The sequence below is a fragment of the Stegostoma tigrinum genome, chromosome 7 (genome assembly GCF_030684315.1).
Source record: "Stegostoma tigrinum isolate sSteTig4 chromosome 7, sSteTig4.hap1, whole genome shotgun sequence".
Classification (NCBI taxonomy): Eukaryota; Metazoa; Chordata; class Chondrichthyes; order Orectolobiformes; family Stegostomatidae; genus Stegostoma; species Stegostoma tigrinum.
The window spans coordinates 104,889,328-104,904,809 of NC_081360.1; the positions used below are offsets into that span (position 1 = coordinate 104,889,328).

The 15,482-nt window shown below is 51.0% G+C and overlaps 1 protein-coding gene and 1 long non-coding RNA gene across 7 annotated transcripts in view; one reads left to right on the forward strand and one right to left on the reverse strand.

Annotated features, from left to right (window-relative positions):
- The window catches only part of tns1b (tensin 1b), a 571,744-nt gene that overhangs the window by 255,067 nt on the left and 301,195 nt on the right, over nucleotides 1–15,482 (forward strand). The gene's annotated exons all lie outside the window — the stretch shown is intronic.
- The window catches only part of LOC125453813 (uncharacterized), a 16,158-nt gene continuing 9,150 nt past the window's right edge, over nucleotides 8,475–15,482 (reverse strand). Inside the window, exons 2-4 of the long non-coding RNA XR_009445976.1 lie at nucleotides 12,554–12,653; nucleotides 11,556–11,707; nucleotides 8,475–8,707 (exon numbers count right to left, since the gene is read on the reverse strand). This is a non-coding gene — a long non-coding RNA (uncharacterized LOC125453813). The remainder of the gene's footprint in view (nucleotides 8,708–11,555; nucleotides 11,708–12,553; nucleotides 12,654–15,482) is intronic.

A 15,482-nucleotide genomic window follows, 5' to 3' on the forward strand; every position in this document is an offset into this window, starting at 1 on the left:
TCCTAAGGAGGAGGGACTTGACATTTGAGGAATGGTTTAGGATGCTGGGGCTGTTCTTGATGGAGTTTGGAAAGAGGGGGGTATGTAATTGAATCTTCACACACACACACACACACACACACACACACACACACACACACACATACAGAAACACACATACGCTCACACATTCACACTCAGACACACACTCACACTCACACAAACACACACTCACACTCATACAAACATGCACACGCACACATACTCACATAAGACCATAAGACATAGGAGTGGAAGTAAGGCCATTTGGCCCATCAAGTCCACTCCGCCATTTAAATCATGGCTGATGGGCATTTCAACTCTACTTCCCTGCACTCTCCCCGTAGCCCTCGATTCCTTGTGAGATCAAGAATTTGTCGATCTCTGCCTTGAAGGCATCCAACGTCCCAGCCTCCACTGCACTCTGTGGCAATGAATTCCACAAGCCCACCACTCTCTGGCTGAAGAAATGTCGTCTCATTTCAGTTTTAAATTTACCCCCTCTATTTTTAAGGCTGTGCCCACGAACCTAGAATTATAAGATTGCCTGCTGATGAACATTAAACTATTAAGAATCATTTTAAAAATCCATTTGTGTCACGACAGTCCTTTGAGGGGGGCGTCTGGACAGATTGGGACTGTACTCGCTGGAATTTAGAAGAATATGGTAGGCTCTCATCGAAACACGCATCGTTCTGAAGAGAATAGATATGATAGAAGCAGGAAGGTTGTTTCCACTGATGAGTGAAACTAGAACTAGGGGCATAGCCTCAAAATGAGAAGGAGCAGATTGAGGACTGAGCTGAGGAGGAACTTCTTCACCCAAAGGGTTGTGAATCTGTGGGATTCCCTGCCCAGTGAAACAACTGAGGCTGCCTTATTCAATGTTTTTAAGGTAAAGATAGAGAGATTTTTAAATAGTAACGGATTAAAGCATAATGTAGAGTAGGCAGGTAAGTGGGTCTGAGTTCATAAAAAGACCAGCCATGATGTTATTGAATGGTGAAGCAGGCTCAATGGGCCGAATGGCCTACTCCTGCTCCTCGTTCTTATGTTTGTATGTTCTTACCCGTTCTGTCCTGCATGTGACTCCAGACCAACAGCAATTAAGGATAGGCCATAAATATGTTGAACAGCCATTGAAGAAGTAAAAAATAGATATGTGCTCAGGCAGAAGGGCACAAGCTCATGATCTCCATTAGCAATGCCAGTATTGGATGTTGGTCAGGAGCAGGGATCCTTGTTGATATTCCCCTGTCCCAGTTCCCTGGTTATTCCTGTCAATTGTCTCCCTCTCACTGAGCTAGGGACAATCTCAGGCTCAATGGTTTGGACTTTGTGGAGACCTGCCAGTGTGACTGGGAAAGGGCTTGTGCCTCCAGACCTGGCTCACTGCTGGGCATCGTCCAATAAGCGGGTCAATAAAACCGCTCAGCATCAAGCCAAAACTAAAAAGAAAACTAATTTTACTTTCTGCATGAGTGGAACCATCAAAAGAAGAGACACTGATCGAAAGTTCTAGAATACAACTAATGGTGAGCCATGCATTATTGAAGATAAATTGAATGCAAGCAGACCATTAAAAGTTGGCTTGTGATAAATCATTGAGGGGACGGACAGGAACTGGGAGCAAAACACGAACAGATTTACTCTGATCGGGTGCTGGGTTCAGAGAGAAAACATCTCTGCACTGCAGTAAGGTAAGATCCTGTCATGTCCCGGCAATTTACATCAAACAGGAGATCGAAGATAATAAGGAGAGAGCAAAGTTTATTTCAGCTCCTTGTGTAAATTTCCTTCAAGTGATAGAGGAAGCATTCATTTCCACAGCCGGGGGAGGATTCACAAGGGCAGGGCAGGTTCCAGATGAGAGAGAATGCACCTATGAAGGCAATTGAGACAGAGGGAGCAAGAGGGGAGAGAGTGGATGTGACAGAGAGTGAGAGAGAGAGAGACAAAGCAAGAGAGTGTGTGTGTGTGCGTGCGTGTGTGTGTGTGTGTGTGTGTGTGTGTGTGTGTGTGTGTGTGTGTGTGTGTGTGTGTGTGAGAGAGAGAATGAGAGAGGGCAAAAGTGAGAGAGAAAGAGAGAGAGGGAGAAAGCAAGAGAGGGGGAGAGAGAGAGAGCAAAATAGTCTGTGTGGGACCCGTACCCCAGTGACAGTCACTGTGTGTGAGACAGTACCCCAGTGAGAGTCAGTGTGTGTGGGACTGTACCCCAGTGACAGTCACTGTGTGTGAGACAGTACCCCAGTGAGAGTCAGTGTGTGTGGGACTGTACCCCAGTGAGAGTCAGTGTGTGTGGGATTGTACCCCAGTGAGAGTCACTGTGTGTGAGACTGTACCCCAGTGAGAGTCAGTGTGTGTGGGACTGTACCCCAGTGAGAGTCAGTGTGTGTGGGAGTGTACCCCAGTGAGAGTCAGTGTGTGTGGGAGTGTATCCCAGTGAGAGTCAGTGTGTGTGGGATTGTACCCCAGTGAGAGTCACTGTGTGTGAGACTGTACCCCAGTGAGAGTCAGTGTGTGTGGGACTGTACCCCAGTGAGAGTCAGTGTGTGTGGGAGTGTATCCCAGTGAGAGTCAGTGTGTGTGGGACTGTACCCCAGTGAGAGTCAGTGTGTGTGGGAGTGTACCCCAATGAGAGTCAGTGTGTGTGGGAGTGTACCCCAGTGAGAGTCAGTGTGTGTGGGACTGTACCCCAGTGAGACTCAGTGTGTGTGGGACTGTATCCCAGTGAGAGTCAGTGTGTGTGAGACTGTACCCCAGTGAGAGTCAGTGTGTGTGGGACTGTACCCCAGTGAGACTCAGTGTGTGTGGGACTGTACCCCAGTGAGAGTCAGTGTGTGTGGGACTGTACCCCAGTGAGAGTCAGTGTGTGTGGGACTGTATCCCAGTGAGAGTCAGTATGTGTGGGACTGTACCCCAGTGAGAGTCTGTGTGTGTGGGACTGTACCCCAGTGACAGTCAGTATGTGTAGGACTGTACCCCAGTGAGAGTCAGTATGTGTGGGACTGTACCCCAGTGAGTGTCAGTGTGTGTGGGAGTGTACCCCAGTGAGAGTCAGTGTGTGTGGGACTGTACCCCAGTGAGAGTCAGTGTGTGTGGGACTGTACCCAGTGAGAGTAAGTGTGTGTGGGACTGTACCCCAGTGAGAGTCAGTGTGTGTGGGACTGTACCCCAGTGAGAGTCAGTGTGTGTGGGAGTGTACCCCAGTGAGAGTCAGTATGTGTGGGACTGTACCCCAGTGAGTGTCAGTGTGTATGGGAGTGTACCCCAGTGAGAGTCAGTGTGTGTGGGACTGTACCCCAGTGAGAGTCAGTGTGTGTGGGACTGTACCCAGTGAGAGTCAGTGTGTGTGGGACTGTACCCCAGTGAGAGTCAGTGTGTGTGGGACTGTACCCCAGTGAGAGTCAGTGTGTGTGGGAGTGTATCCCAGTGAGAGTCAGTGTGTGTGGGAGTGTACCCCAGTGAGAGTCAGTGTGTGTTAGACTGTACCCCAGTGAGAGTCAGTATGTGTGGGACTGTACCCCAGTGAGAGTCAGTGTGTGTGGGACTCTACCCCAGTGAGAGTCAGTGTGTGTTGGACTGTATCCCAGTGAGAGTCAGTATGTGTGGGAGTGTACCCCAGTGAGAGTCAGTGTGTGTGGGACTGTATCCCAGTGAGAGTCAGTGTGTGTTGGACTGTACCCCAGTGAGAGTCAGTATGTGTGGGACTGTACCCCAGTGAGTGTCAGTGTGTGTGGGAGTGTACCCCAGTGAGAGTCAGTGTGTGTGGGAGTGTACCCCAGTGAGAGTCAGTGTGTGTGGGACTGTACCCAGTGAGAGTCAGTGTGTGTGGGACTGTACCCCAGTGAGAGTCAGTGTGTGTGGGACTGTACCCCAGTGAGAGTCAGTGTGTTTGGGACTGTACCCCAGTGAGAGTCAGTGTGTGTGGGACTGTACCCCAGTGAGAGTCAGTGTGTTTGGGACTGTACCCCAGTGAGAGTCAGTGTGTGTGGGAGTGTACCCCAGTGAGAGTCAGTGTGTGTGGGAGTGTACTCCAGTGAGAGTCAGTGTGTGTGGGACTGTACCCAGTGAGAGTCAGTGTGTGTGGGAGTGTACCCCAGTGAGAGTCAGTGTGTGTGGGACTGTACCACAGAGAGAGTCAGTATGTGTGGGACTATACCCAGTGAGAGTCAGTGTGTGTGGGACTGTACCCCAGTGAGAGTCAGTGTGTGTGGGAGTGTACCCCAGTGAGAGTCAGTGTGTGTGGGACTGTACCCAGTGAGAGTCAGTGTGTGTGAGAGTGTACCCCAGTGAGAGTCAGTGTGTGTGAGAGTGTACCCCAGTGAGAGTCAGTGTGTGTGGGACTGTACCCAGTGAGAGTCAGTATGTGTGGGACTGTACCCAGTGAGAATCAGTGTATGTGGGACTGTACCCCAGTGAGAGTCAGTGTGTGTGGGACTGTACCCCAGTGAGAATCAGTGTATGTGGGACTGTACCCCAGTGAGAGTCAGTGTGTGTGGGACTGTACCCCAGTGAGAGTCAGTGTGTGTGGGACTGTACCCCAGTGAGAGTCAGTGTGTGTGGGACTGTGCCCCAGTGAGAGTCAGTGTGTGTGGGAATGTACCCAGTGAGAGTCAGTGTGTGTGGGACTGTACCCCAGTGAGAGTCAGTGTGTGTGGGACTGTACCCCAGTGAGAGTCAGTGTGTGTTGGACTGTACCCCAGTGAGAGTCAGTGTGTGTGGGAGTGTACCCCAGTGAGAGTCAGTGTGTGTGGGACTGTGCCCCAGTGAGAGTCAGTGTGTGTTGGACTGTACCCCAGTGAGAGTCAGTGTGTGTGGGACTGTGCCCCAGTGAGAGTCAGTGTGTGTTGGACTGTGCCCCAGTGAGAGTCAGTGTGTGTGGGACTGTACCCCAGTGAGAGTCAGTGTGTGTGGGACTGTACCCCAGTGAGAGTCAGTGTGTGTTGGACTGTACCCCAGTGAGAGTCAGTGTGTGTGGGAGTGTACCCCAGTGAGAGTCAGTGTGTGTGGGAGTGTACCCCAGTGAGAGTCAGTGTGTGTGAGAGTGTACCCCAGTGAGAGTCAGTGTGTGTGGGACTGCACCCAGTGAGAGTCAGTATGTGTGGGACTGTACCCAGTGAGAATCAGTGTATGTGGGACTGTGCCCCAGTGAGAGTCAGTGTGTGTGGGACTGTATCCCAGTGAGAGTCAGTGTGTGTGGGAGTGTACCCCAGTGAGAGTCAGTGTGTGTTGGACTGTACCCCAGTGAGAGTCAGTGTGTGTTGGACTGTATCCCAGTGAGAGTCAGTATGTGTGGGACTGTGCCCCAGTGAGTGTCAGTGTGTGTGGGTCTGTACCCCAGTGAGAGTCAGTGTGTGTGGGACTGTACCCCAGTGAGAGTCAGTGTGTGTTGGACTGTACCCCAGTGAGAGTTAGTGTGTGTGGGACTGTACCCCAGTGAGAGTCAGTGTGTGTGGGACTGTACCCCAGTGAGAGTCAGTATGTGTGGGACTGTGCCCCAGTGAGTGTCAGTGTTTGTGGGACTGTACCCCAGTGAGAGTCAGTGTGTGTGGGACTGTACCCCAGTGAGAGTCAGTGTGTGTGGGATTGTACCCCAGTGAGAGTCAGTGTGTGTGGGACTGTACCCCAGTGAGAGTCACTGTGTGTGGGAGTGTACCCCAGTGAGAGTTGGGGATTAATTACATGTCTCGTGACTTCCCCTGTCAGACAGCTTTTCTGGAACGAAATGTTGGCAAACCAGTGGGAAGGATCTTTGAGAAACGCCCTTCCTGCCTCGTTCTGAGGGTGTGGTGTCACTACAAGTCTGGTCTGGGCTCGGTTGGCACATTTTCTGTACAGAAGGTGAAAATGTTGTCTGTGTTTCTGACTTGTCGCGCTCCAGTATTCCTGACGGAAGCTTCTCCCTCCTTGTTTTACTTAAATCAGCTTTGGGCTGAGATGGTCAGGAGCTCTGGTTGCGTTTGACATTGGATCTCTGGCCTCATCTTCTGGGTATGGAGATTAGTATCCGAGCCACGCTATGATCCCCGAGCCTGTTGTAGAGAAGGAAGTATTGATGGCTTCTTGTGAACTCTCCGTCCACGATCTCATGTGCAACCTGAATCAATAATCTCCTCAAAATGGCACTTAATCTGTCATCATCATCCATGCCACATTCTCTCAGTGTACAGTACAATCCCTGAACTGATCGCCAATAGGACTGAAATGAGGAGAAATTGCTTCTCTCAGAGTGTTGTGAGTCTTTCATGCTCCTTCCCATGGAGGCCTGTGGGGCCAGTGTCCTTGTGTATATTTATGCCTGAGATAAACAGATCCTTGATCAGATGGGGAATCGAAGGTTTTCGGGAAAGGGCAGGAAGGTGGATATGAGGAATGTTGGATCAGCCATGGTCCCATTGAATGGTGGAAGCAGGCTGGAGGGCTGAATGGCCCCTTGTTCCTATCCTGTGGTTGCTACCGATTAGATAGATAGCCTGAAGACAGACTCTGTGGGATACAAGGAATCATCAGCAGCTGCACTTCACATGTTTGAGATGGTCCAACACCACCTTGAGTCCATCTCTGCTGTTCCTGTGAACAAACAGAGTTCAGTGGGAGGTATCAGACGACCTGCCAACAGGAATGAGAAACACACTGAATGAAGCTGCAAAACAAGGCTGTCAATTGGGAGAGAGAGAGAGAGGCAAGATATTGCCATTGACCAGAGGGCTGAGCTGGGTCCACGCTGTGACTGTAAGACCAGGACAGATGGAGGCTGGACTGGAATAAGTGGTTGACCATCTGATCAGTTCATCACCTCAAACCATCTTGTCAGGAATGTGACAGTAAACTCACCACACAGTCAGCTGCTTTCGGACACAGCAGCCGCCGGAAACATGATAGAAGTCAGACTGTTCCATCTGAGTCACAGCATGTTCCCCAACTCTGGCCAACACCAGCACAGTCCGTACTATCCACAAGATGCAGTGCAGGAACATTCAGCTGTATGCAGAACCCAAGGCAGTGCCCAATGAGAAGCAAAGTTCACCAGGATCCCTTCATTTCCAAGCTGCGCCAATCCTGACTTTAAAAAGTGGTCACCGTCCCTCATTCATTGTTGCTTGTAAATCCAACAATTCCTTCAAAGGACAGAATAGTGACACACTGTCTCTCACTATGGTACAGTCCCACACACACTGACTCTCACTGGGGTACACTCCCACACACACTGACTCTCACTGGGGTACAGTCCCGCACACACTGACTCTCACTGGGGTACAGCCCCACACACACTGACTCTCACTGGGGTACAGTCCCACACACACTGACTCTCACTGGGGTACAGTCCCACACACACTGACTCTTACTGGGGTACACTCCCACACACACTGACTCTCACTGGGGTACACTCCCACACACACTGTCTCTCACTGGGGTACAGTCCCACACACACTGACTCTCACTGGGGTACACTCCCACACACACTGACTCTCACTGGGGTACAGTCCCACACACACTGACTCTCACTGGGGTACACTCCCACACACACTGACTCTCACTGGGGTACACTCCCACACACACTGACTCTCACTGGAGTACAGTCCCACACACACTGACTCTCACTGGGGTACACTCCCACACACACTGTCTCTCACTGGGGTACACTCCCACACACACTGACTCTCACTGGGGTACAGTCCCACACACACTGACTCTCACTGGGATACACTCCCACACACACTGACTCTCATTGGGGTACAGTCCCACACACACCGACTCTCACTGGGGTACAGTCCCACACACACTGACTCTCACTGGGGTACACTCCCACACACACTGACACTCACTGGGGTACAGTCCCACACACACTGACTCTCACTGGGGTACAGTCCCACACACACTGACTCTCACTGGGGTACACTCCCACACACACTGACACTCACTGGGATACACTCCCACACACACTGACTCTCACTGGGGTACAGTCCCACACACACTGACTCTCACTGGGATACACTCCCACACACACTGACTCTCACTGGGGTACAGTCCCACACACACTGACTCTCACTGGGATACACTCCCACACACACTGACACTCACTGGGGTACAGTCCCACACACACTGACTCTCACTGGGGTACAGTCCCACACAAACTGACTCTCACTGGAGTACACTCCCACATACACTGACTCTCACTGGGGTACAGTCCCACACACACTGACACTCACTGGGGTACAGTCCCACACACACTGACTCTCACTGGGGTACACTCACACACACACTGACTCTCACTGGGATACATTCCCACACACACTGACTCTCACTGGGGTACAGTCCCACACACACTGACTCTCACTGGGATACACTCCCACACACACTGACACTCACTGGGGTACAGTCCCACACAAACTGACTCTCACTGGAGTACACTCCCACATACACTGACTCTCACTGGGGTACACTCACACACACACTGACTCTCACTGGGATACATTCCCACACACACTGACTGTCACAGGATGAACAGGCATCGATGACCAAATTTGAGAATGATAAAAATGGAAAGTGATGAATATGAAGTTGATGTGCCTGTTTTGTCCTGGTTAACACAGAGTTTTGAACGTGAACCTTAATTTCATGATATAACACCTTCCAGTGACGTGTGCTCTTCTGTTCTGCCCCAGGGGATTAGCAGGAGTTATAGCTGCGGTAAAAAAGTCAAAATAAAACTTGTTGGCTGTATTTCAGGAAAGCACTTTGATTGTTTATAATATGTATAAGTGATGGTTATTTCCTGGAGGGAATTTTCAGTCCCAGAATATAAGCTTGGCATCCAGTCACCAATCACTTTGTGCCAGTGAGCAGTTGGTGATTGGTGTATCTATATGTTCCAGCACACACAACTACAACAGTGACAGGCCTGATCCACAGGCTCCACGTGTCACAGGAATCCTGTAAAAACAACCTCAGGGCCTACTTGTAGGAGGGTCAGTGCTGAGGGAGTGCCGCACTGTCGGAGGGTCAGTACTGAGGGAGTGCCACACTGTCGGAGGGTCAGTACTGAGGGAGTGCCGCACTGTCAGAGGGTCAGTACTGAGGGAGTGCCACACTGTCGGAGGGTCAGTGCTGAGGGAGTGCCGCACTGTTGGAGGGTCAGTGCTGAGGGAGTGCCGCACTGTCAGAGGGTCAGTGCTGAGGGAGTGCTGCTCTGTCGGAGGGTCAGTACTGAGGGAGTGCCGCACTATCAGAGGGTCAGTGCTGAGGGAGTGCTGCTCTGTCGGAGGGTCAGTGCTGAGGGAGTGCCGCACTATCAGAGGGTCAGTGCTGAGGGAGTGCCGTACTGTCGGAGGGTAAGTACTGAGGGAGTGCCGCACTGTCGGAGGGTAAGTACTGAGGGAGTGCCGCACTGTCGGAGGGTCAGTACTGAGCGAGTGCCGCACTGTCGGAGGGTCAGTACTGAGGGAGTGCCGCACTGTCGGAGGGTCAGTGCTGAGGGAGTGCCGCACTGTTGGAGGGTCAGTACTGAGGGAGTGCTGCACTGTCGGAGGGTCAGTACTGAGGGAGTGCCGCACTGTCAGAGGGTCAGTACTGAGGGAGTGCCACACTGTCGGAGGGTCAGTGCTGAGGGAGTGCCGCACTGTTGGAGGGTCAGTGCTGAGGGAGTGCCGCACTATCAGAGGGTCAGTGCTGAGGGAGTGCCGTACTGTCGGAGGGTAAGTACTGAGGGAGTGCCGCACTGTCGGAGGGTAAGTACTGAGGGAGTGCCGCACTGTCGGAGGGTCAGTACTGAGCGAGTGCCGCACTGTCGGAGGGTCAGTACTGAGGGAGTGCCGCACTGTCGGAGGGTCAGTGCTGAGGGAGTGCCGCACTGTCAGAGGGTCAGTACTGAGGGAGTGCCGTACTGTCGGAGGGTAAGTACTGAGGGAGTGCCGCACTGTCGGAGGGTCAGTACTGAGGGAGTGCCGCACTGTCGGAGGGTCAGTGCTGAGGGAGTGCCGCACTGTCGGAGGGTCAGTGCTGAGGGAGTGCCGCACTGTCCGAGGGTCAGTACTGAGGGAGTGCCGCACTGTCGGAGGGTCAGTGCTGAGGGAGTGCCGCACTGTTGGAGGGTCAGTCCTGAGGGAGTGCCGCACTGTCGGAGAGTCAGTGCTGAGGGAGTGCCACGCTGTCGGAGGGTCAGTGCTGAGGGAGTGCCGCACTGTCGGAGGGTCAGTACTGAGGGAGTGCCGCACTGTCGGAGGGTCAATGCTGAGGGACTGTCGCACTGTCGGAGGGTCAGTACTGAGGGAGTGCCGCACTGTCGGAGGGTCAGTACTGAGGGAGTGCCGCACTGTTGGAGGGTCAGTGCTGAGGGAGTGCCACACTGTCGGAGGGTCAGTACTGAGGGAGCGCCGCTCTATCGGAGGGTCAGTACTGAAGGAGTGCGGCACTGTCGGAGGGTCAATGCTGAGGGACTGTCGCACTGTCGGAGGGTCAGTACTGAGGGAGTGCCGCACTGTCAGAGAGTCAGTGCTGAGGGAGTGCCGCACTGTTGGAGGGTCAGTGCTGAGGGAGTGCCGCACTGTCGGAGGGTCAGTGCTGAGGGAGTGCCGCACTGTCGGAGGGTCAGTGCTGAGGGAGTGCGGCACTGTCGGAGGGTCAATGCTGAGGGAGTGCCGCACTGTCGGAGGGTCAGTGCTGAGGGAGTGCTGCACTGTCGGAGGGTCAGTACTGAGGGAGTGCCGCACTGTAGGAGGGTCAGTGCTGAGGGAGTGTCGCACTGTCAGAGGGTCAGTGCTGAGGGACTGCCGCACTGTTGGAGGGTCAATGCTGAGGGAGCGCCGCTCTATCGGAGGGTCAGTACTGAAGGAGTGCGGCACTGTCGGAGGGTCAATGCTGAGGGACTGTCGCACTGTTGGAGGGTCAGTACTGAGGGAGTGCCGCACTGTCAGAGGGTCAGTGCTGAGGGAGTGCCACACTGTCGGAGGGTTACTACTGAGGGAGCGCCGCTCTATCGGAGGGTCAGTACTGAAGGAGTGCGGCACTGTCGGAGGGTCAATGCTGAGGGACTGTCGCACTGTCGGAGGGTCAGTACTGAGGGAGTGCCGCACTGTCAGAGAGTCAGTGCTGAGGCAGTGCCGCACTGTTGGAGGGTCAGTGCTGAGGGAGAAGCGCACTGTCGGAGGGTCAGTGCTGAGGGAGTGCTGCCCTGTTGGAGGGTCAGTACTGAGGGAGTGCCGCACTGTCGGAGAGTCAGTGCTGAGGGAGTGCCGCACTGTCAGAGGGTCAGTACTGAGGGAGTGCTGCACTGTCGGAGGGTCAGTACTGAGGGAGCGCCGCACTGTCGGAGGGTCAGTGCTGAGGGAGTGCCGCACTGTTGGAGGGTCAGTGCTGAGGGAGTGCCGCACTGTCGGAGGGTCAGTGCTGAGGGATAGCACTGGGGGCATTTGAGAGGCGGTTCATTGGGATTGATTCTTGTGATGAGAGGTTTGTCTCACAAGGAGAGATTGAGCAGTTTAGGCCTGTGCTCTGAGGAATTTAGAAGAATGTAAGGGGAGCTAAATGAGACTTACAAAAGTTGCTGAAGAGTTTCGTCTTCTGGGCCAATCTGGAGCAGGGGCCATGGTTTTAGGCAACGGGTAAAACTGAGATGAGCAGACATTACCTCTCTCAAACCCTCTTGAACCTGTGGAATTCACTCCCCCAGAGTGCGGTGGATGCCGGCCTATTGAGTAAATGCAAGGAAGAGATGAATAGATTTTAACAAATAACGATTTGAAGGGTTATGGTGAGTGGCCAGGAAAGTGGGTTTCAGACCAGAATAAGATCAGCCATGATCCTATAAAATGGTGGAGCCAGCCTGAGGGGCTAAATGGACTCCTCTTGCTCGTAGCTGTAATCACGGCCACATTCCACCTTGTGTGGTATCAAGGAGTCCCAGCAAAATTGAAATCATTAGGAATCGGGGAATATCTGTCCACTGGTTGGTATCATACCTGACACATAGGAAGATGGTTGTGTCTGTGGGAGGTCAGTCATCTCAGCTCCTGGACATCTCTGCAGGAGTTCCTCGGGGTAGTGGGTCCTAGACTCTCCCGAAGGGGAAGCAATCTCTCCACATCTCAATAAAGACTGAAAGAATTGTGGGATGCTCTAAATCAGAAACCAAAACAGAAATTGCTGGAAAAGCACAGTAGGTCTGACAGCATCTTTGGAGAGAAATCAATGTTCATGTTTCGGGTCTGGTGACCCTTCCTCAGAACTGATCCTTCTTCTCCACATCTCCTCTGTTAAGCTCCCTAAGAATCTTGCATGTTTAAACTCTACTAGGTAAACTCTCACCCACTGATAACGCACCCTCTCTACAAATACAGACATATAAAAAAACGTGGGTGTCATCGGTGGAGTGAAAAACTGGGATAACACTTTAGCGATCTCTGGCCAGAGGGTTTGCTGAGCTGATCTTTTTGTTGGTTAGAATGCTGTTTCATCATCTTCTCCAGTTACTTCCACTTGTTTGTAAAAGGTACAGGGTGATCGCTTCACACACTTATAAATGTCTCTGACTTACCAATTAAACATCACAGCTTACAACAAACGATGAGGGAGGCTCTCTTCAGGGCTTGAACAGCTCGTTGCTGCAGATCCTCAACAGGCTTGATGGCTTCTGCCTGAACATATAAACACCCAAAATGTTACTTGCCCTGGATTCAATCTCATCATCATTGCCAGGAAGAAAATCTTTGTCACTGATAACTAGTCACTAATTCACAGACCAACCAGCATCTTGTTGCTGGCCAAATCTCCATTTGTACACAGCCTCCTGTTCCAGCTGGTCTGTAACTAGGCCACCCTCTACTGCTTGAACTAGCAGCTGTGGAAACAGCACTTACAATGAGGACCTTGCTTTTACAATGTGTCCAATCCTTCAGCAATCCTTGGTTTTAAAACCAGCCCTCTCCCACATTCTGGAACACAATCAAAATTACAGGAAAGTCCAAAGATATGCCTTTACAACAGAGGAGATCTCCCTTGTACCCTGTCCCAAACAACATTACAATAGCAGAATAGCAGCTCGACTGCTGTTTTGTGGGATCTTTCCGTGCTCAAACGCAACTGCCTTGTTTGTTGCATTACACCAGTAACTACATTCCAGAAAATTGACTGTAATGTTCTGTGGATATCCTGAGGTCATAGAAGGTGCTACATGAATGTAATTTCCTTCCGTTTATGAAAAGAAGGAAGCTGTGTTATTTCGAGAATAATATTTATGGTGCAGCTGAATTTCCTGTGCAGAGTTTCAATGTAACTACCAGAAACATTCAGAATTAGCAGCTCGATGAAGGATTTACTCTTGTCCCTGGGAGCTGAACCTTCACACTTAGCCCAGCGTGTTTCATGGATTTCAGAATAACCTTGGTGCAGTTTGAGCCTGCTTGTTTTGACCAGTTTGGCATTTGTTTTGTGAAACATTGAGAGCTGAAACCAAAGGCCCGCCACATTTCTTTATAAGCCTACACCTTGCCACACCTTGCCTTGTGAGAAATATTCTGTACATCTGTTTCTCTGACCAAAGTGGGTAACCACACATTTTTACACTGAAAGGGAGTTTGTCACTAGTTAGGTAGCCACCTGGAACTCTTCTTTAGTTAGTTTGAACTTGTAGTAGTTATTGAGGAACTAAGGCATTTACTGAGCGTTCCGCACTGCGAAGTGAGCTGGATTTTCAGCTCTATTAGTGCTCTCAGTGGAATCAAGGGTTATGGGGATAAGGCAGGAACAGGATACTGATTGTGGATGATCAGCCATGATCATAATGAATGGTGGTGCTGGCTCGAAGGGCCGAATGGCCTACTCCTGCACCTATTGTCTGTTGTCTATTTTCTCTCTGACCCAGTTTCGGGATGTACGTCGGAGGTGCTTGTGGATGAAGAGTTTTTATTCATTCACAGGACATGTGTTTCTCTGGCAGGGCCCAGCATTTATGGCCTTTCACTAATTGCGCCTTGAGAAGGTGGTGACGACCTGTCTTCTTGAGCCGATGCAGTCCATGTGCTGTAGGTAGACCCAAAATTCCCTTTGAGGGAGAATTGGGAATATCGGAACAGGAGATATCCATTCATCCCATCGAACCTACCCCACCATTTAATACAATCATGACTCTTTGAGTATTTCAAGCTTTTTACTCACCCCTTCCCATAACCCTGTACCCCACTGGAAATCAGAAATTGATCATCTCTGTCTTAAACAATTCAAAGACTGAACTTCCACAGCCTCTGAGGAAGAGAATTCCAATGATTCTCAGCCTTACTGGCTGCCTGGCAGAAGGCAGAGAGTGAGGATAAAGGGGTCCTTTTCAGGATGGCAGTCAGTGACTAGTGGTGTTCTACAGGGGTCAGTTTTGGGACAAAGAACTATTCACGTTAAACATTAATGATCAGTGAGGGAATTGTTGCTAAGTTTGCAGATGATAAAAGAGATTGGTAGAGGGACAGGTAGTGTTGAGGAAGTGGGGTTGCTGCAGAAGGACTGGAACAGGAGGCTGGGAGAGTGGGCAGTGTAGTGGCAGATGGAATACCATGTGGGAAAGTGCAAGGTTATGCACTTTGGTTGGAAGAATAGAGGCATAGACTATATTCTAGCCAGGGAACAGCTTCAGAAATTTAAAGCACAGAGGGACTTGGGAGTCGGAGTTTAGCATTCTGTTAAGGTTAACATGCAGGTTCAGTTAGGAAGGCAAATGCAATGTTGGCATTCATTTTGCTTTACTTTGCTTCAGTATTCACCAGTGAGAGGGACCTTGACATTAGTGAGGACAGCATGTGACAGGCAGATATGCTCGAACAGGTTGGTGTTAGGAAAGAGGATGTGCTAGAAATTTTGAAAATCATGATAGATAAGTCCCCTGGGCCAAACGGGATATACCCAAGGAAAGAGATTGCTGCCCTTTGGCGATGCTCTTTGCATCCTCACTGTCCACTGGAGTAGTACCAGATGATCAGAGGGTGGCAAATGTCATTCCCTTGTTCAAGAAAGGGAGTAGGGATAGTCCTGGGAATTACTGACCTTATTACAGTCTTAGTCTCAGAATTACAGTCGTAATTCTTAGAGAGGGTTCTGAGAGATAGTACGTACGATTATTTGGGAAAGCACAGTTTGATGAGAAATAGTCAGCATGGCTTTATGAGGGGTAGGCCATGCCCCACAAACCTTACTGAATTCCTTAAGGATGTGACAAAACACATTGAATCAAGCCCAGGTCCCTGCAGCGCTAACGACTGAGCCACCGTGCCACCCGAATAATGATCCCAGGGATGAAGGGCTTGTCATGTGAGGAGCGGTTGAGGACTCTGGGTCTGCTCTCACCAGAATTTAAAAAGATGTGGGTGATCGCAATGAATGCACAGAATGCAGAGAGGCCTGGATAGAGTGGACATGGAGAAAATGCTTCTACTAGTGGCAGAGACTATGACCTGATGCAGTTCTTTGGTCTGAAGGGA